Raw genomic sequence first — 21,302 nt, forward strand, 5'->3', positions numbered from 1 at the left:
AGATGTTATCGTCGATAAAATGGGGTGACAAGATTATTATTCATACCTACTCGAATCAAAATCAAAATCGAATTATTAATGCATAAAGACCTGTCTGTGCACTTCCACCACTAAACCAATTTTGATACGATTATCGAAAAATAATCATCCCTGATTAGTTGAACTATGAAGTACTAACTCCTCTTGAACAAGAGTCACGAATAAAAACTAAACGAATAATTTACGTACTTTTCCATTTTATTTAAATAAACATATTATGAAGTTAAAATCTGTCAGTAATTAATTCCAACCCCGATTAATATGAGATAACACATTGTACAAACGCCAGATACTAAAGGGGGTACAAGTGTTGCAGTCTCCTCATATGCGTCGTTCCTCTTACCGGGAATTACTTTAAAATATCCCTTATTACCAAGCATTAAGGTATATTATACGTGGCACGTGAAATGTAATTAACTGCAGTGTTTTTACCCAACATAATTTTCACAGTGACTTCATATTTTCAAACGACCCTCGCTAAGGTCGCCGACAGACGTAACGACGCGATACGACGAACGCATTTAGAAATGAAACATCGTAAAACTGAATTACTTAACTCAGGATTTAATATAAATGTTAATTAAAACTGTTAAAATTATTTTAATTAGTTGTAATAATTTAGTATTTAGAACCAAATTTGAATATTGTTGAATAAATATTACAACAAACGTATAAAATGTTACTTGAAAGCCAAGAAAATGTAAGTCATGATTATTTATAAAAGAACCTTTTGATATTTTAAGTGATTAGTGTACGATTATAATTCTGTAGTAAACCTACACTTTTCAAAACAAATTTTTATAACGTGATTTCTCGAGAGCAAGATGACTTAACTTTTGCAATCATGAGATGTTTTTGTAAGGCATACAAATAAGCCACCTCATGATTTCTTCAGCCCATAAACACTGTCGCAGTAAGAAATAGAACCGCCGCATCCATAGCAGTCGCTGTCATCAAGAGATCTATATATCCCTTCTACATATTTATTATACATATTTGACATTTGCGAGTGCTGCCACCACAGCGTACGCAGTAAAAGTTTAGTGCTCCTCGAATAAAAAAATATTTCCAGTAAATTAGTGACTCTTAGTGTAAAAAATTCGCTGTTATATATGTTGAGTGAGGTGATGCACGTAATCATTAATAAAAAAGTGTTATAAATTGTGAATTAACATTATAAATAACATTCATATAGTTTTGTGGCTCGGAGATCAGTGTAGATAATTATTTGTCTACCGTCATAAATCACAATATAAGTGTTACCGTACTCTGTAAACATCATAAGTGACAGAACAGTAAACAGTATTGCATATTTTCAACATCGTCTACTAACTGACGTTTGGCGAATTGGTAACGGCTCTAATATTATACTCGAGAAGTTGATGGTTCAAACCCCGGTATATCACACATTTATTTTCACAATAATTTTTAAAAATAATTAATTTAAAGATGGTTAATACATGTGAGATATGTAAGGTCAACATAGGAGTTGGGCAAAAACGTATTAAGTGCAATAGTTGTAGCTGTTTGTTTCATTCGGATTGCGTTAATTTTAACAGTGATTCGAATAACGCTAGATCTACATGGAAGTGTACAACTTGTAAAACAAATTCTAAAAGAGTGCAAACAGTGAGTAATAAGGATATCAACACTTCATTGCATAGTAACAAGTCGCCTATACCACAAGCTACGTCAAGAGATCAAGCAGACATGAGAAACAAAAACTTCAATGATTTAATATTGACAGAAATAAGAAACTTTCGTGCAGAAATAAATGCGAGGCTCAATGAACAAGATAATGAATTCAAAAAGCTACAATCTTGTGTTATGGAGATGAAAAATGACTTATTTGAATTACAAACAAAAGTCTTAGAAGTCGAACATCAGGGACAAAGAATCGAAAAAATAGAACAGAAATTATCTGATTTAATGTTACAAAATGAAAACTTACAAAATGAAATAAATAAAAGGGACCAAAAAGATCGTATCAATAACTTGGAGATATGCGGTGTTACACAAACTCCTAATGAAAACCTAGCGGATACTGTATGTCTAATAGCGAAAACCACGGGAATGTCGATTCTACCCAGTGACTTAGAATGTGTATATAGGATGAAAACTAGAAAACATCAATCCCAAATGGCATCTGCATATGATGAAGAACAACCCACAACTGATTTGACGTTTGCTAATATAGCTTCAACACCAAAAGGAGAAGAGCCATCACGCATATTAGTTCGTTTTAAGAGCAAGGAAATAAAAGAAAAAGTAATCAGTTCAGTAAAAAAATGGCAAAAATCGAATAAAAGGGGGCTTCTTACAACATCGGATATAGGAATAAGCGGTGTTTCCAATAAAATTTTCTTAAGAGATAATTTGACATTCGCAAATCAGCGTCTCCTTCGTATTGTAAAGGATAAGGCTCGCGAACGAAACTTTTCTTTTGTTTGGGTTAAAGATTGCAAAATTTTAGTGCGTGAATCAACAAAGTCACCTGTTTTTCATATAAACTCCATACGCGACATTAGTCGTTTTATATTATGACTATTTTTTATAATCTATGTTTATTGCGAATATACTATAGTAGCAGAAATAAAAAAATATTGTATTCTTTTTGGTACTTTTAGAGGCAATTGCAAAATTGATATCGGTCAATTAAAATATAAATATATTGCAATTATTATGAGGAAAATATTTCATGCAAACATTTTAAGAAAAAAAAAAAAGTTATGTTATTTTATATTATGTAATTTTATATATATTTATTTATACGCTTAATACTAAAAAATGGGTAAAAAAGTTACAAAGTTGAAATTATCTGTGCTGAATGCTCAATCACTAAATACTGGAAGAGATGAATTATCACACACTATAAAATATTTTGATCCAGACATAATTACTATCACGGAAACATGGCTATCTGATAATGTCACGCTAAAAAGTTACAATATCCCAGGCTATAATTTTTTTCATGAACCACGATCAGGCTCGCAATCTAGAGGAGGAGGAGTAGGCGCATATATACGTTCAAATTTGAGAGTAAAAATATTGCCAGTGGATTCTTCGGCACTTGAGCAACAGTGGTTTGAAATTAAGATTAAAAGATGCATAATTGCTGTAGGAGTCATCTACCGACCACCTAAATTTAGTTTTAGCACTTTTTTATCTGGGCTAGATGACAATCTATCATTTTTAACACCAAAATATGAATACGTATTTGTAACTGGTGACATAAACATTGATTTAAATTCGCATGGTATTTCTCAAAATGAATTTTTAACCTTAATAGCGGAATATAAATTGAATCAAATAGTTAACAAACCTACTCGAGTCACGAATACATCTAGCTCTCTAATAGATGTTATCTGCTGTAATGATAGCTTAAATATAAGTGAAATTAATGTTCAATATAATGATGATTTGAGTGATCATGCTTTTATTACGGCAATTATACCTCTGGAAGTAAATAAACCAATTCCAAGAGTTATTCAGTACAGACCATTTAATAATTTTGATCTTGATACATACCAATTCGCATCATCTATTACACCTTGGGACATGATATTACAGTTTGACCATGTCGATACTATGGTAGATTGTTTTAATTTTTTAATTCTGGGCCTTTTCAATCATTTTGTTCCTTTGAAAACTAAGCGTTTCAAATATCCCCCTTCCCCATGGATTACAGATACAATTAAAGCAATGATGATAGACAGAGATAAGGCTTGTAATATTGCTAAAAAAACGAACTCTGATCGTGATATAAATTCATACAAACAATTGAGAAACACTGTATTTGAGGTAACTCAAAAAGAAAAATCTTTTTATTTCACAAATAAAATTAATAAATTTATTAATAATCCGAATAAAATGCACGGTGAACTTAAAAAGTTTTTAGGCACTCACACTAACACAATTCCAGCTCATCTATGTGATCCAAATATAATAAATAAAGCATTCCTTGACTCTGTACCTAGTGTTTCAAATAATAGTAGCATTATAAATAAGTATAACCAACCGATTTATTCTGGATGTGATTTTACAGAACTTTCCACCGAGAGCATTTTAAAAATAATTAATTCTATAGTCTCTAATGCCGTAGGTATTGATGACATATCTATTAAAATGGTAAAACTTACCCTCCCATACTCGTTAGTTGCTATTACACATATAATAAATACTTCTTTACGCACGGGATACTTTCCAACATCGTGGAAAACTACAATTATTAAACCTCTTCCGAAAAAGACAAATGTAGACTCAGTGAAAGACTTACGACCGATTGGAATTTTGCCTGTTTTATCAAAGGTTTTGGAAAAGGCAGTAAATGAACAAATTGTTTCCTATTTTGAAAAACATTGCATTATTCCGAAATGTCAATCCGGTTTTAGAAAGTCACACAGTTCCACTACAGCGTTATTACACATTGTTGATGAAATTCTTTCTGCATCTAATAATAATATGGCTTCAATTTTGATACTATTAGACTACAGTAGAGCATTTGACTGTCTTAATATAGATTTACTTCTGGCCAAATTGAAATTTTATGGTTGTTCTGATCTAGTATGCAAGTGGTTTTCTAGTTATTTTAAAGATAGATTTCAAATAGTAGAAGTCTCTGGCATTAATGGAAGGCCTACAAGGTCTAGCGCTATAAAAGTTAATAGAGGTGTTATCCAAGGTTCTATACTTGGACCAATTTTGTACTCAATTTATACGGCAGATCTTCACGAATGTGTCAAAACTAGTTTAGTCCACATGTACGCAGATGATACACAGTTATTATTGAACATCAATCCATTTATAAATAATGATAAAACTATCCAAAATGTTAATGATGATCTTTCTCAAATTTTTAGTTGGTCGAAGAACCATGACCTGTCATTAAATCCACAAAAATGTACTTACATAATTTTTGGTACTAGGCAACAAATGGTATCGATTGGTCAAATATGTCATAGGATTTATATAGATGGTCATTCATTAGTTGAGTCTAAGCTAGTGAGGAATCTTGGGGTGAAGTTGGATGGGTCATTACGCTTTGAAGAACACATATCATCTGTTACTTCGAAGTGTTACGCTTTACTCAAAATGATTTATAAGTTTAGACCATTTTTGAGTGAATCAGCGCGATCTAAACTTGTGGAGTCCTTGGTTCTGTCTCAGTTGGATTACTGTGATATTCTTTATGGCCCCCGCCTTTATAAAAAGACTGAAAGGAAAATACAGAGGATACAAAATTCTTGTTTAAGATTTTGTTACAATATACCTCGATATTCACATATTACACCTTATTTAAATTCCAAGAATATATTAAATATGAAAAATCGCCGTACACTTAAATTAAATAATATCACTTTCAACTTAAAATATCGTAAAATTCCCAATTATTTGGCGGATAAACTTAAATGGTCCGAAACAAATGAATCCAATTGTAGATTGAGTCGAGTTCCGCGACTAATACTGCCTAGACCACATTTGCAATCATTTAGAGGTAGCTTTCGCTTCGCAGCTTCAAAGTGTTGGAACGATATCCCACCTCCGATTAAGAACAGTACGTCTCAAAATAAATTTAAGGCACAATGCAAGCAATGGCTTCTATCAATGCAAAAGACGCAATGTGTCTGGACAAATGTGTGTAAATAAACCTAATATATTTAATTATTATTTTGATTGTAATTTATTAAAATATATATCGCTATTTACTTATACATTTTAAATATTATTATTTTTATTCAATATGAAATATTTTCCTTTTACTAGAATAAAAAAAAAAAAAACAAACCTCTCTGTTTTAATAATGCTTGCATGTTTTTTATTTTAGCCTATTGGGCGTGTAAATTGTATTCACTTTTATTATTTGGTAATTATGTTTTCGTTTACCTTTTACTGCAATTACTGTAACGTTTGTGTTGGCAGCATATGTACAAGGCGTAGACTGAAAAGCAGCCTAGCTGAGACTACGACCTTTTCACCAAATCATCAAATCTCATATTGTTAACTTTTTTTATGGGTTTGTACCTTAATTTTGTTTTTGTTTCTTCTTGGTGAATAAAGTTACTTATTATTATTATTATTATTATTATTATATAATCACTTACATACTAAAACACAGCAAAACAAAACATTAACATAGTAGTTTGACAGTAAGATAAATGTTAAACGGGTCATTGTTGGGAATTCTTATGAGTACGAAGCCGTAGGGCTTCGCGCAGACCCGTAAGAAAGTTACTGGCAAAACATTATACATTATTGTCAAACTGTTTAGCGGTAGTGTGTCATTTATGGACTGTTATTAACTCAACTCTGTAAAGGCTGCTAATATATGAAGTCAGTAAGTATTTATAGATTTGCAGCGAGAAATACAATGTTCCATAGGTCTGTGTTAGACGAGAACTAAACGAGTAAGTGTATAGCCTACATTTGGTAACATAAGATATTAAGTCAAGTAAAGACTAAAGTTAACAATGAGGCGGCACTTGAGCCCAGCCGAGCGAGATACACGACAGGACAAAGCCCCGTCTTTTCAGCGTAACCCCCGAGCTGAAGGGTTACCATTAAACTACCTCATTAGCGCCAAAATAACACTTGCAATATAAAAGAGTGACGCAGCGCCTCTCGGCCTATTCATCATGTTGCCCTAAAATGTGCGTAGTAAAGTACGGAGCGTAAAAATGTACAATTAATTTGTCGGGAAACGAAAGTAAATTGTTTTTACCTTTCTTTTGGAATTTTAAGCATCTATATTTAAATTGTAATTTGAATTCGTCTGTCAATAAGATATAATTTACAAAAAAAATTAATGATAACATTTTTCATATGATATCATACAGAATAAACTTTTCATTCTAAATATTTCCCAAGAAATAGTAAAGATTAAAAAAAAAACAGCTGCATGTAACGTGCGTGATACACTTTCGATAACCTGCTTGTATAAATTAGTCATAAATATAATCGCAATTGTAAAGTAAGATTCTCTAAGATTTCACTTTTTATTTACATTTGACTTACAGCGATACGATGTGTTGACGCGTATATCCTTTACCTCTTATTGAAATAATAATATGGCGCGTTAATCATTTTTTGACATTTCACGATCGTGTTCAAATACTTTTATTTGATATTTTCCAGCTAAATTAAAAGAAATGAAGATAAATTAATGACTTTATCTGTACCGTTCCAAGTTTAAACGAACTGGCATAACCTTAATTAATATGGTATTAACCCAATCAGCTTCTTTACACGAGTTTTATTTAATAAATATATTATTTATCTGTATTAAAATTTGCAATCAATGAAATACGAATGTCTGCTAACGAATTCGATAGGAATCAGTAACTATTTTTAAACATTCCTAAATAATATTATTCAATAATTTTCTTCTTGTTACAGATCTATGAGTTCGGAATTCTAAACTATAAATAAACAACGGATATGTAAGGTAAGCCATTATTTTAATATAAACTAATTTATGAATGAAGTACGTGTGTAGGCAGCCTTGCGGGATTATCCTGAGCGTAAGGCTATTCTTGTTGTCAACACAAGTTTAAAAAAAATTCTATCAGTAAATAAAAATATTAATAATGCAATAAAAATAAATTTAAATCGTAATAGATATTTAAACCGATAAAAAAAATCTATTAAATTTTTCTCCTTAAACATCTTAAAAGGTCAGACGATAACACTAAAAGTAAAACTGCCGACTTAAAAGAAAAAGGTGAACGAAATCCTTTCAAAGAACACTCGTGCTAATATTATTCAACGTTTATTTTATCCATCCACATAGAATAACATTATTCCATTCGTATATTGACCATTTCTCTAGCAATATTAAAAAAAAAACGATGATCTCAAGTCGAGACTTCTAGTTTAGTTCTTACCGCCCTTGAAATAAAGGTTACTATCATTTGCTAATCACTCCGCTGTGATGTTGAAGTGGACACGGTGGGATTTTAATTAATTGCTATCTAGAAATAAGGGTTTATGAATAAACTCACTACGGTGTAAATTCAAGGACTTTATAGGCTCTACGGAATACGTTGTATATTTTTGTATATTTATAAGGCAGTGTTTACATCATATTTTTTTGTTCGTAGGTAATAATGAATTATAAAAAGGAATATTTTTTTCAAACTTAACAAACTGAAAATACATATTAAAGTGAAATATTGCAGACGGAATGGAAGTGAAATTTCAAGGTCACGCTGTCGTTTAAAAATGAAATGTTTTTGACGTAATATTTACTTATTTACATTTTAGCTACAACGTGACTTAAATACAAAAAAAAAAGTCTTGGTATTCATTTTTAATCAATTCATAAAAACATGTAGCATGTTATGAGTAAAAAACAATTACCGCTGTTTATAAATAACCGCGTGCGTAATCTCAGTTTGTCCGATTCGCGCCGGTCACGATATCACGTTAAATCTATTCATATGCGCCCGCGATTGCACACACACACAGCACTCCCTGCGAATAAGTCTTACTTAGTACTTATTGTTTTTGTTCACATTTCAGAGAAGAATTGTGCTGCTGAACTGTTCCATTTCGTTGCAATATAAATACAGTTTATTAAAATAAAACTATTTTAAGCCGTTCGATTAAGTAAATTTTAAACAGTCTACGCTTTTGAATCAAATAAATTCCTAATAAGCTAATGACATCAAAATTCCAAGTTCACAACGACTTTGAATCGACGCGTGCGCATCCGAGACTGGTCATTTCGCATTCAACACACGAACTCCGCTCGCGTTGAATAAGAATGACTAGCTTATGTTTTTGTTTACATTTTGAGTGCATTTTCCTGTTACGTTATCGACACGTGGGTGTGTCTGAATCGTGCATTGCTAATTCAAGTGAAGTCAGTGTCTAGTTCTCCCAGATCCTTACGACTTCAAAAAGTGCAATTGTGATTTAATAATATACATTATGATATTACCGATGTGTGCGATGGAGCAATCAAGCCAAGTTTAAATATTTTTTTAAACATTTCTTGTAACTTAATAAATGTAATGCAAAATCCTTCGACAACATTAAACAGAGTTAAAATTCATGCTAATAGCTTTGACCCTATTTAGAAGTGAGTATTAGTCATTTCATTGATCATATTATGAACATAAAATCGTATACATATTCAGCGAGAAACTAATTGTATCGCGATTTTTTTCAAATTTCCCTATAAATATTAACATTCATTCGTTTTCACTAATTCCCGTAATAAAATGTATCCAAAATATACCGGAAATAACTGTGAGTTACCATTAAAACTCACATACAATTTCTGAATATTTATTTATATTCCTTACGAAACGACTATTAACTACTACACACTTTACTTTTACATGATATATCTTAAAGTATCCTCAACAGTCAGATTCTTTTGTTTTTTAATTTCACATCAGACATAAATTTACTGCAAAATAAACAAAATTCGCCAAAGGCAAAGCACATTTGATAACTCCATGTAATATTTTTATTATTGTATATTAATTATTAGCTCTTTGTATATTTATATCTCTTGCAATTGAAATTATTCTTTTATATTGCATTTAGAAGAAAAAAATATTTTATTACTAGTACTTTTAATTGTTTTATTTTTCATGCAATTATAATTTTAGTATAATTTTTCGTCTATTCCTGGATGTATTCGTGCGTATGTACGTCACTAACAGATCTAATAAATGGAAAAATAATGAGATATTCTGTAGTTATTTATTTATTTCGACATATTTTGCCCAGAGGATCGGAATAGCGATTCAACGGGTAATTGCGTTGCATTCTTGCCACCATTCCACGCGGTCATGATTTGTAAAACTATTTTTAATTTTTATTTGTTTTTCATTAATACCTTATGTTAATAATACTTATGTAAATAAATACAATATAATCTTGTAGGGCAAACAAAAAATCAGAAAAAAAATATGTTAATTTACGATATAGAAGAATATATTACCGTAATTCATCTGACTTATCAGCAGAAATCTTATCTCCGAGCGTAGTATGAAAATAAATCCTATGAGCGTCCGTGCGCTCCGTATAAGGCTAAACACGGGCTGATGATAGCAATCTAGATAATTCTTATTTATTCCTGCCATTTGCTTATCGTGGGAGAGTTTATTTTCGCTTTTATAATATAAAGGGATGGAACCTGCGACAGAATGCACAGCCGGATTCAATACACCCGCGTATACAGTTACCGTTTTGTATGCAACGCGGTGTGGATGGGAGACATTCGACGGTGTAAGTCATAAGCGACAAGCGGGTGAAACTATATTCTGAAATTTCCTTGTTAAATTTACACCCTTGCATTTTCTAAAAATATTAATTAGAAAGAAACTTTTTAGTTACACGTTAAAAAAGTTGTTTTCGCCAAAATCAAGGCAGAGCATTGTTATAACTAATTTTCTTTACATTACATTACATTTTACATTAGCAGCCCCTAAATGTCCCACTGCTGGGATAAAGGCCTCCTCTCCCTTTGAGGAGAAGGTTTGGAGCATATTCCACCACGCTGCTCCAATGCGGGTTGGCGGAATACACATGTGGCAGAATTTCGTTGAAATTAGACACATGCAGGTTTCCTCACGATGTTTTCCTTCGCCGCCAAGCACGAGATGAATTATAAACACAAATTAAGCACGTGAAAATTCAGTGGTGCCTGCCTGGGTTTGAACCCGAAATCATCGGTTAAGATGCACGCGTTCTAACCACTGGGCCATCTCGGCTCCATAATTTTCTTTAAGAAGTTATATTACCTGTCTAGAAACTAGAAGTGATTTGAGCTATTTTATATTAGGTATCCCGCTTGCGCTCATAACATGTTTCGTAAAATTTATATAATACAAGCTGCCATCTCAACGCTTAGCATAAGGTAAACAGCAGAGCACACTCTCGACCTCCCGAGTCACGACAAGCGCAAGCGCATTCCATTTGAATATCCGCGGCCAGTGTGCACGTAGCTTTATCCGAGTGTTAATATTTCATGAAGGTTTTAATTTAAAATTCAATAGCGGTCGAGTCTTTGTTTTAATACTTGTATAGATATTGCTTTGGAAAATAGAATAAGATGTTATTTTATTGTTGGATTGTTTTCAATGTTCTTTTCTCTATTGATTTTGATGTAGATAAAGTTATTTGATGTTATATTTTACTTTTAAAACTACATAGAAATGTTTTTAGACATTTCACATCAAAGCAGGATGACAAAGACGTTGTTTTTATTTCATGTTGCAACATTACACTCATTGTCTTGTAGTTTATTTGACATTTACCAATTAATATAATTTAAAAAAATACTTCAAAGTATATTATTCTGTAAAATCATTTTTATGAAAGGGTGGTACTTACCCGGGCGGGCTTGCACAAAGTCCCACCACCGAGATTCGATTATCATAATTACTTTATTCTGACTTTTGTTACGTATGTATCCGTAGTTGTTATTTAGATGATATCACGCATTCACAATGTAAATGAATACATAAAGAAGAGATTAAATTAAAACATTAACCAAAAATAAGCTTAAATAATGTTATATTTAACCGTGTAATAGAAAGAGACAGAGATAATGAAAAAGAGAAGGAAACGATTCGGCACAAATCTGTAAGCCCGTAAGCCGCGTAAAAGAACTTCGTGAATAACTTAAGTGTATAAAGTATACACTTAATAGGTATAAAACTACAAGAGCAAAACACGACCAAATAAATAACAATATTCTATTCCCCATTGTCTCTTATGTTTCAACGGCAATATATTATCCGATAAAAGTCCGTATTCCGTAACTTAAAGAGAATAAATGACGCGTTCTTTGTCGATAATTTTCATCGATAACCGCAAATTCGATGCTATCGACCGCAGCCCTATCGAATAATGCGATAACGCAAATCGTATTCGAGCTCCATTAATCTCGAATTGCGAATAAAAGTATATTAAATATAAATTGTGGCTAGCCGGTAATTATAGACAGCTTTATGATTTCTATATTATTGCATATGAATATGTAATTTTATTTATTTTAGAGCTTTAAAGCGCTTCATATATATTTTTTCTGGATTGGATATATGAGTTGAAATACAATTTTAAATTAATAAATAGCTTCTGTCCTGCGATTTTGAATCACTTTGATTATTTTGTTGTACTAATAAAAGTTAGTCTAGATAAGTGTTTGAATCAAACTAAACATTGAATTATTATATATATGGCATATATATTATTTATATTCTAAATAATATATATGCCATTAAAAAAATGTTATACAAGAAAGAAAATGACAAATAACATAGCGTCTTGAAAAATAAGGCATAATACAAATAGGCCAAAATTATATGACCTAATTAGCAGGACAATTCCGTAACTCCGTATCAAATAACTTCGTTTAGGTCTGGATATGCAGCCCCATAAGATATCTAGAATTTTTAGCACAACTAGTCAATAAAGTAAAAAGTAAAGTGGAGGTGAAGCCACTGCAGGAGTTTATTCCAAAAGGCTGCTTCAATGCGGGTTGGTGGAAATACAAGTGGATCTTCATCTGACATTTACAGCTTTCCAGTCTTACACATGAATTGTAAGCACATGAACCCGCTGTCATTGGATAACAGTCACTAGGCCATCTCGGCTTGATAACACAAGTGCTATAATTAAGTAGTTCAACGTGAACTAATTTACCCTTAACAAGAAGTAATCTAAGATGTACAGACTACGGAACCCCAAATGTTAATCATGGAGTTTCTGACTACGGACCCTCAAATGGTAATCATGACGAGTTGTTCTTATTTATTTTCATGTACGAATTGGTTCTGCAATATGAAATCTGAATAATTAAATCAAGGATAGATTGATGTAGGCGCCGTTCCTACCCACTCGGAAGTATGGTTCTATTTATCGAGCCGAATAAAATTATGCGCAGGCATTAATGCATTTAACGATTGTTTCATAGTAATGTTTACTTATTTATTGACATTAAACTATTATGGATGTTGATTTCTATGTAATAAATACAGATCTCATGTTCATTTGTTTTCGAATACAAATTCGGCCGCGACGACATTCGCGATTTAGATGTTGGTCGTCAAGTATATCTCCCTGTATTTCAAGCTGGCTTCGTACCAAATTTCATCAAATTCGGTTCAGTGATCTTATACTTTCGCAGTCTTATATTAGTCTAGATATAAACATTTACTTTTCATGTACTTATATAATAATACTCAATCATCTCATCAAGATAAATTTTGATCTTCATTATAGCCAAATTTATTTTAAACAAAGACAAAACATATCAGCGTCTTTTTTAATCTGTACGTTCACCAATTTTTTTTATGGCAGTTCTTCCAACATTATCAAAAAAAAAAAATTAGGAAAAATGTGTTCGAAATACAAAATGTTTTCCTCAAATTTTCATTAACAGTTATGATCGTATTTGAACATCGAACAAACGAAATAAGTCGAAATAATTCACTCAGATTTGAACCACGTTACCAATTTAGATTAAGTAGCCGTGTAAGATGAACAGTGATTCCGATTAAAGTCATTGTGGTACCTTTTATCGGTTCAGAGGTATAATTAATAGTCCTACTCAAGATCAAAGTCTCCAAATTCGTGTAAACCAGATATTAATTTAATAATAACTAAATTAGAACCGAGATGGTAGAACCCAGGGTATAGACGTGAATCTCAACTGAAGATTACGAGTTCAAACCTGGGTTAACACCACAGAATATTAATGTTCTTAATTGTGTTTATAATTTAACACGTGGTTTGCAGTGAAGGAAAACATCGTGAGGAATTCGGTGTGTCAGGTGAAAATCTGTCAAATGTGTTTTTACCAACCTGGATTGGAGCAGCTTGGTAGAATATTCTCCAAAACTTCTTAAAAGTCTTTACTTGGCAGTCAGACTTTTAGAGGCAGTTAGTAACTTAATAATTTTATATCAAATAATCGTAATATTAGTCAAAAATTGCAATAAGTTACATACCTAACTTATATGATTATAAGACACAATTTATTAAAAAAATATTATGTAAACATGTTTATATGAATATTATGTAAAACGTATAAAATAGGGGAAAACTGTGTTTTTAAGATCTATTCATACTAACATTCATTTATAACACGTTTGCATATTTCTTTGCATATATCCATGATATCATTTCCATAGACAATAATGTCCTTTGAATTTATATTCTAAAACAAAACCTATAATAACACACACACACGTGTAACTTGTCAAAGCTGGGCAATCACAAAACCCATAGCCCATATATTATGAATGCCTAAACACAGGTTTCTATTCCCTTACTCTAACAGCCTAAAATTATGGTTATGCTTCACAAGGGAGAGCAAGTAATGGACCAGTGGCTGCATGTATGAAATATGATTTGGTTGAATTGTTATGAAATTATGTCCCAAGTACAGGTATCACTGAAAACCTCTTCACATCGGGCAGCTACCGAGAATTATTTACCTAAAAAAAATTATTAAAAACTTTCCAACTAAAAAAAAAAGAACGAACCGTTTATAATATGGTCTTAAACAATTTAAAAATTAAATATTTCGTTTGCCTAAATATAGTTAGAATTTTTTTTTTTTTGGCTTTTATTGTGCCGTGATTGCACAGATTATTTCTCCATGACAATACGAATGAAATATTTGATGTCATTCCTAACCTATTTATAATCTGTCCTGTTTTCAAGACGTTTAGTGACGACCTACATTACAATGCGAATCGATTGACTCGGTTTCGATTAATCGTTCGCTTGAAAAGTATCCATTAGTTCAATTTAGGTCATTCGTGTACAATTGATGGTTAGTGCCCTATTTACTATTGAAGATCAAGGTCTAACGAATCACTTTAGATGCTGAAGGAAGTTTTTATTTTTTAGTATAATAGAACTGGTAGTTCTATCTATTTTAATGCCTTAATGACCGACTGGCTCGTTAGATAAGACTAAGTGGAGAAGTTAGCTTAAAAGGCTGCAGATCCCGAGTTTCTGAGTTCAAACCCCGAGTCGGGTCAATAAAATGATTTTCAATTGGAGTCCGGAGTCATGGAGGTCGTTAATCTATCCTCCGTTTCTCGAAATGCACTTAAAGCCGTAAAACCTGCGCCTGCAATATTTTTCGACATATTAGATTTTTCTTTTCATCCCATTACGAGGGTGATGCAATAGAAAATTGGTTTTCCTACTCTCCCTTGAAAATGTCTGCTGTGACCAAAATCAGTCAGGACTATATCAGCACCATAGACTAAATAAATATTATATATTTAAAACTGTTCAGGCACTACAACCAAGTGTTTTTATTGTCATGCGAATTTATTATAAAAATATTTTAAACTGCACATTAATAAAGAGTTTTTAAAGTTCGTTTTACGAAGGTATTATTTATTAAAATCGCTCAGCAGCGGCTTATAACTGTTGACAGCTATCAAGGTGTTCTTGTGGTCTGATGTGAAAGGTAAACCTGTATAACGACATCAACAATATCCTATTAACAGCGAATTAGTAGCTAATACAAGCATATAAATTAAACTAGCAAGTATAGTCAGAGAACTCTTGTCATATTGCTTTTCCGGTAATTACAGCCTTGTTATATATTAAAGGCTAAAAATGATTTATCGTGAATTTGTCGTACTTCACTAAACAGTAATTTACATTATCTACCGCATCCTATCATCCAAACAGAAATACTTCGTATTATATTGACCAAGTTTAAAGTGTTAACGAGCTACTGGAACTAGGTAGGTAGGTCATAACATCTTAATTCACAAGGATTGTAATGCATTGGCGATGTAAGTAATGGTTAATATTTATCTATGCAGGGCAGTGATAATCACTTTCCATAAGGCCTTTCAACATACCTCAATCGTGAATAAAAATTTCATGGCGTTATTTTGATAATGACAAAATGATCAGGTCTGACTGTATTAGAAGAAGAGTCACAAGGACTCGATCGTTCTAAATCTAAATTAATTCAGTAATTTGTTCTTTTGGGAATACAAGAGAAATATAGTTATCATATTTTATCACTTTTCTTCAATCGCCAGTTAATGCGATATGTTTCTGAGTGTACGATGGATTTTTTTTAAATACAAACGTAAGTAACTTTTAATACGGAACCTCGAACTTATGCTAAATTAATTACATAACGTCAGCAAGTATTGCGCTACTATTTCCATTTGAAACTGTTACAGTCATTAACATGTTAACTGGAATAGCCACAACGCCACATTTGCACAAACAGTTCGCTTCTAACAGAAAACAGGAACTCTTCCGTATGCATTTTAAAGCGCATTGTTCAATTTACAATGCAATCAAGTTCTTATTACAATAATAATAAGAGTTATGAAATATACAATAACATGCACCGTTATATTAACTACGGTGACGAAACAATGGTCCTGTTTGTTAATTTTCTTTTATTAATGATTAGTAAGTACACCGCAGTCACTTGGTAATAGGGCATTGTGCTAGCCCGTCTGGGTTGGTAGTACATAATTCAATAATCAAAATCAAATTCCAAATTGCAATACTTAGCATTTTTGTGTTTTGGTTCGAAGTATGAGAAAGTCAGTGTAATTACTGTCGTAATGGGCATGACATCTTAGTTTCCATGATTGTTGGCGTATTAGCGATGCAAGATTGGTTAACATTTCTTAGTACCAATGTCTGCAGCAGCGTCAACCTCCCGCTCTCGTTCCACTGTCTCCTTCAATGACATGACGTTTTCGCAGAAAAAGCGAATTTCCGACCAGCACGCTTCGCTACCGAGCGTAGCGTCGATGACGCTCGGCAGCGAGAGTCACCGCTAGTGGTGACTACTTACATCAGTTGAAGTATTGGACAGTCTCTCTTTTTTAAATTAAAAAAAAAACGAAACATTTGTGAGGTATCCTAAACAGGAATCCTATATAGTGCTGGATCTATAAAGGCCAAATTAATTAAATAATTTCGTCATCAAATAAAATATTTCAACTTAGTTGAACTATATATGAAGTTACGTTTGGATAATTGAAGAATAATTTCACGCGAATTTAAACTGGCACTTATAATAAATTCCTGATTAAGTTCACAATTAATAAAGGCAGCTAATCTATTCTGTAATCAATTCATGAACTAACTAGACTAAACTGCTATTGGGATATAGTATATAGAAGACATTTAAAGCGATAACATTGTATTGCTTACAATAACTAGAATTTATATAACCGATGAAAGGATTAAACATGCTCACCACTAAGGTATTCAAGCTACTGAAAGCTGTTGAGAGTTACTTAACAGCGCTTAACATCGATTAGGTGAAGATTCGATGATTTCACTCCCGTGGGCACGGAGCGCTGCATGCGGCGCTGTTGGCTACATTCCAATTTACATATTTTTTTTTTAATATTCGATTGTGCGAAAACCAAAACCTTTATTTACTCCACGAGACCAAGAGTTGTTTTTTACTTTAAGATTCAGTATCAATAATTTGTATTAATAGCAATATTTCCCTATTATTAATAGTATTATTGTAATAGTTATTTAAATAATATTGAAATAGATATCAAATGATTTAATTTGCCAGTTTTATAACATATTAAAGCGGGTTGATATAAAATATTAGTCGTTCTTTACGACTTCATTCGTATCAAATCTATTTTTTACTTGAATTACGGAATCATATATAACCAATCCCCAGGATATCTATGTCATATTTAATTACGACAAATATATTAGTTTAATAGTAATGAGATAACAAACAGACGAACTGAGTTACTTACGACATTACAATATTAGTCTGACTATTTTATGTGACCAAATGTAGCATAAATATTACTTTACACTACATTTAGTAACATAATTTAAAGTTTAGTATACATAAAACATTTAAGATTTAACATAAACCTTATTCGAGTAAATATAAGCCATAACTAGTATGAAATAGATCAGCGAATAACTGTTTGTTAAGAACATGACGTTAACAAGGAATGTGTATTAATGAACCATCAGAATGTTCAAAGATCTAGTATATGTTTTAATTACAAGAATATCTCATAAGATTTCCATTTTGTGCAATGACGAAACTTTCTAGTTATGAAATGTATTTTTTACAATTAAGTTCGAGGAAACATTTCAGCTGGGACCTTCAGATGGGAGAACAATCTATCTGAATGTAAACTGTATACGAGTACGAACACTATAAATATTTCTTAGTGAATATATGATGAAAATCTAATTTTTTTCTTAGAATATATTAAAATAAATAACAAAATAAACTGCATAAATTATAATTTCTACGTCATCGCTTAATTTGAATATAACTGCCACAAATCATATTTGTGTTCAATTCATCTCGAGTTCGAAGGTGAAGGAAAACATCGTACGGAAACCTGCATGTGTTTAATTCCTATGAATTTCTGCTAGATGTATATTACATTACATTAGCAGCCTGTAAATTTTCCTTCCTTTGTGGAGAAGGTTTGGAGCATGTTCCACCACGCTTCTCCAATGCGGTGGAATACACATGTGGCAGAATTTCGTTGAAATTAAACACATGCAGGTTTCCTTACGATGTTTTCCTTCACCGCCGAGCACGAGATAAATTATAAACACTTGAAAATTCAGTGGTGCCTGCCTGAGTTTAAACCCGAAATCATCGGTTAGATTTTTTTATAGACTTAATACATTATGTTAAGATATTTTAAGATAATTTCTATTTCTTTATTTTATTATATTTAAACATTTTAAGACAATAAAAGATTATATATGAAACACAAATATTTATTTAGCCATTATAATAGCTGTAGTAATCGTAATTAACAAACTATTTTAAAGTAAAGCTACCACCGGTTCAGAATGTAGATTCTACCGAGAAGAACCGGCAAGAAACTCAGTAGTTACTCTTTTCAATATCCAAAAATACAATCATGTTAGTTAAATAAAAATATATTAACTTTGTATATTGATAATTACAAAAAGACACTTCATTTATTCATAAATAATTTAACAACCAATAACAATTATACTATATCACAAAATTATATCGTACCTTAAATATTAGCACCTTGCTAGTCCAGGATCAAAGTGAATAGTAAAAAGTCGTAGTCCCAACTGAAGTGTTCTGAACCGAGCTTCCATCACTTATATAAGCCTCACTACGAATCACGTGACTCACAATGTTTTACAGAAAAGTCAAAGTACCCTCTTATTTAATATCAATGTTATCAATACAATTCAAAAATAACTTAAATTAAAATATTATTATTACAGAATTGATTAAAACAACAACATAGTGTGAGCCTTGTTTGTAATTGTCTAATTATTTATTTATTTCTTACTTAATCTGACACACGCGTTATAACCACTGGGCCATCTTGGCTAGATGTATATAACCTCCTCAAAAGGAGAGAGCGTATAATTTTTATGAATGATATATATTTTTTTTCTTTTTATTTACTCTTCGACAATAGCTTGCAAACAAACATAATAATTTTACCACATACACAATGATATATTTATGTTGTCCTCCTGACATTCTCGGGGGAGACTATCCAACTGCGCACGACATATTACTGTGACCAAGTTGTGCACGCAAACAAACTAACACTCTCTATTACCTCTTCTTTACGAGCTCTCCGTAACGCGGGTGTAAAATTGCCAATTTTCAATCGCCAGTGTGAGTATTTATCGATCGAAAACTTTTACTGACCGAGATATGAACTCTGGAATTCAGCCTTATATGTAAGTTAGTCAACAGACCAAAGCAGCAGTCATACAATAATAAATTATTATTAATTAATTAAAAAAAAAGTTATAATAAGCAACCGCCCAAATATCTCACAGCTGGTCTAGGGACTTCTCTCGTTTTAAGAGTGTTTGGAGCTTGACCACGCTGCTCCAATGCGGGGTGTGGGATACGTGTGGGAGATTTCCATCCGCCTCATGGTGTTTTTCCTCCCTCCCCCCAAGCACAAGATTAATTATAAACACAAATAAAACATAAAATTCAGTAGTGCTTGACCGGGTTTGAACTCGGAATTATCGTTTAAGATACACGTCTTCCAGTCCAAGGACCATCGCGGTTCTAATTATACAAAAAAAAACAATAATTACCGAATTCAAGTACAATATTATACATAATTAACTAACTTCTATTCATGTTGAAACTGGTTTCATAGTGCTTAGACTAGATTTAGTGGTTCATAGATATGACATGTCTTAGGCGACCTTTTACACAATGCTAGCGAGATCAAAGGTTAGCACGTCAACATACCAACGGTAAATGGTTTTCAAATATCAACATTTGATTAACCAAAATATATTATATACTGTGTAGATAAGTCTAGTAAAATTTGTATTTAAATTGTTATTTATTTGCGTAAATTATATGTTTATTTACTTTACAATTTATTTATTTAATAAAAATAGTATAGTTGTAAATTCCAAGTCTAATTTTCCAGAACTTATAAAATTACGTCATCAAACAAACTCTATAATTAAATCACAGAAGTATATTCATTAGGTGTTAGTGGATAGGTAATATTACATTTATTTATTTACATATCCTGCATCAAAATCAACGAACAATAACGACTCTCATTATACATCCATACAATATTGTGTGAAATAATATGTTTGGTAAAGTTTTTATCTGTAATTTAAAAGTTTAAATTCTTATTACAATTACAAAGCTGAAATTCAAAAATCAAAATTGAAATATTCTTTATTCAAGTATAAGTAGACTAATAGAAGCTTTTTTGCCATTTCGTTGTATTGATTTATAGATATTATTAAAACGCATCATACATTTTCCTTGGTGATAGAGCTTTGCACAAGTCCGTCTGGTTAGTTACCACTCACTCATCATATATTCTACCGCCAAGCAGCAATACTTAATATTACTAGTTTGAAGGCACAGGCAAACAAACTACAGGCACAAGAGACACGACATCTCAGTTCCCGAAATTGGTGGAGTTTGCAAGAAATTGTTAAAATTTCATATCTATGGGATTTAGTGATATATCATCAGAGGGCCCATTTGCCAGTCTGCCTAACTGTACCAAACAAAATAAAAAAATAACATACATAATATATGCGTGCGCTTGCACTGCTGTATAAAGAAACTGCAGTGCCCGCACAAATTTAAATTTACTTTAGGAAGGCAGTCGCTCAAGTGGACATCCTGATGATAAATTGACGAAATGAAATCACAGACTCTTGAACTGCAGAAAGAAAATACACTTTACCCGGCATACCGGAAAGGTAAAGGGCTGAAGGTCTAAAATGATTCT

At 32.0% G+C, this 21,302-nt stretch overlaps 1 protein-coding gene across 3 annotated transcripts in view; it reads left to right on the forward strand.

Moving 5' to 3' along the window:
- LOC125076836 (leucine-rich repeat-containing G-protein coupled receptor 5-like) overlaps positions 1-21,302 on the forward strand; it is a 249,125-nt gene that overhangs the window by 113,971 nt on the left and 113,852 nt on the right. For 2 of the 3 annotated variants that reach the window (XM_047688540.1, XM_047688539.1), the window contains one exon: positions 7,432-7,480. The exons of the other annotated variant lie outside the window; for it this stretch is intronic. The gene's annotated coding sequence lies outside the window, so the exon portion shown is untranslated. The remainder of the gene's footprint in view (positions 1-7,431; positions 7,481-21,302) is intronic. 3 annotated transcript variants of the gene reach the window in all.

The sequence above is a fragment of the Vanessa atalanta genome, chromosome 3, assembly GCF_905147765.1.
Source record: "Vanessa atalanta chromosome 3, ilVanAtal1.2, whole genome shotgun sequence".
Taxonomy (NCBI): domain Eukaryota; kingdom Metazoa; phylum Arthropoda; class Insecta; order Lepidoptera; family Nymphalidae; genus Vanessa; species Vanessa atalanta.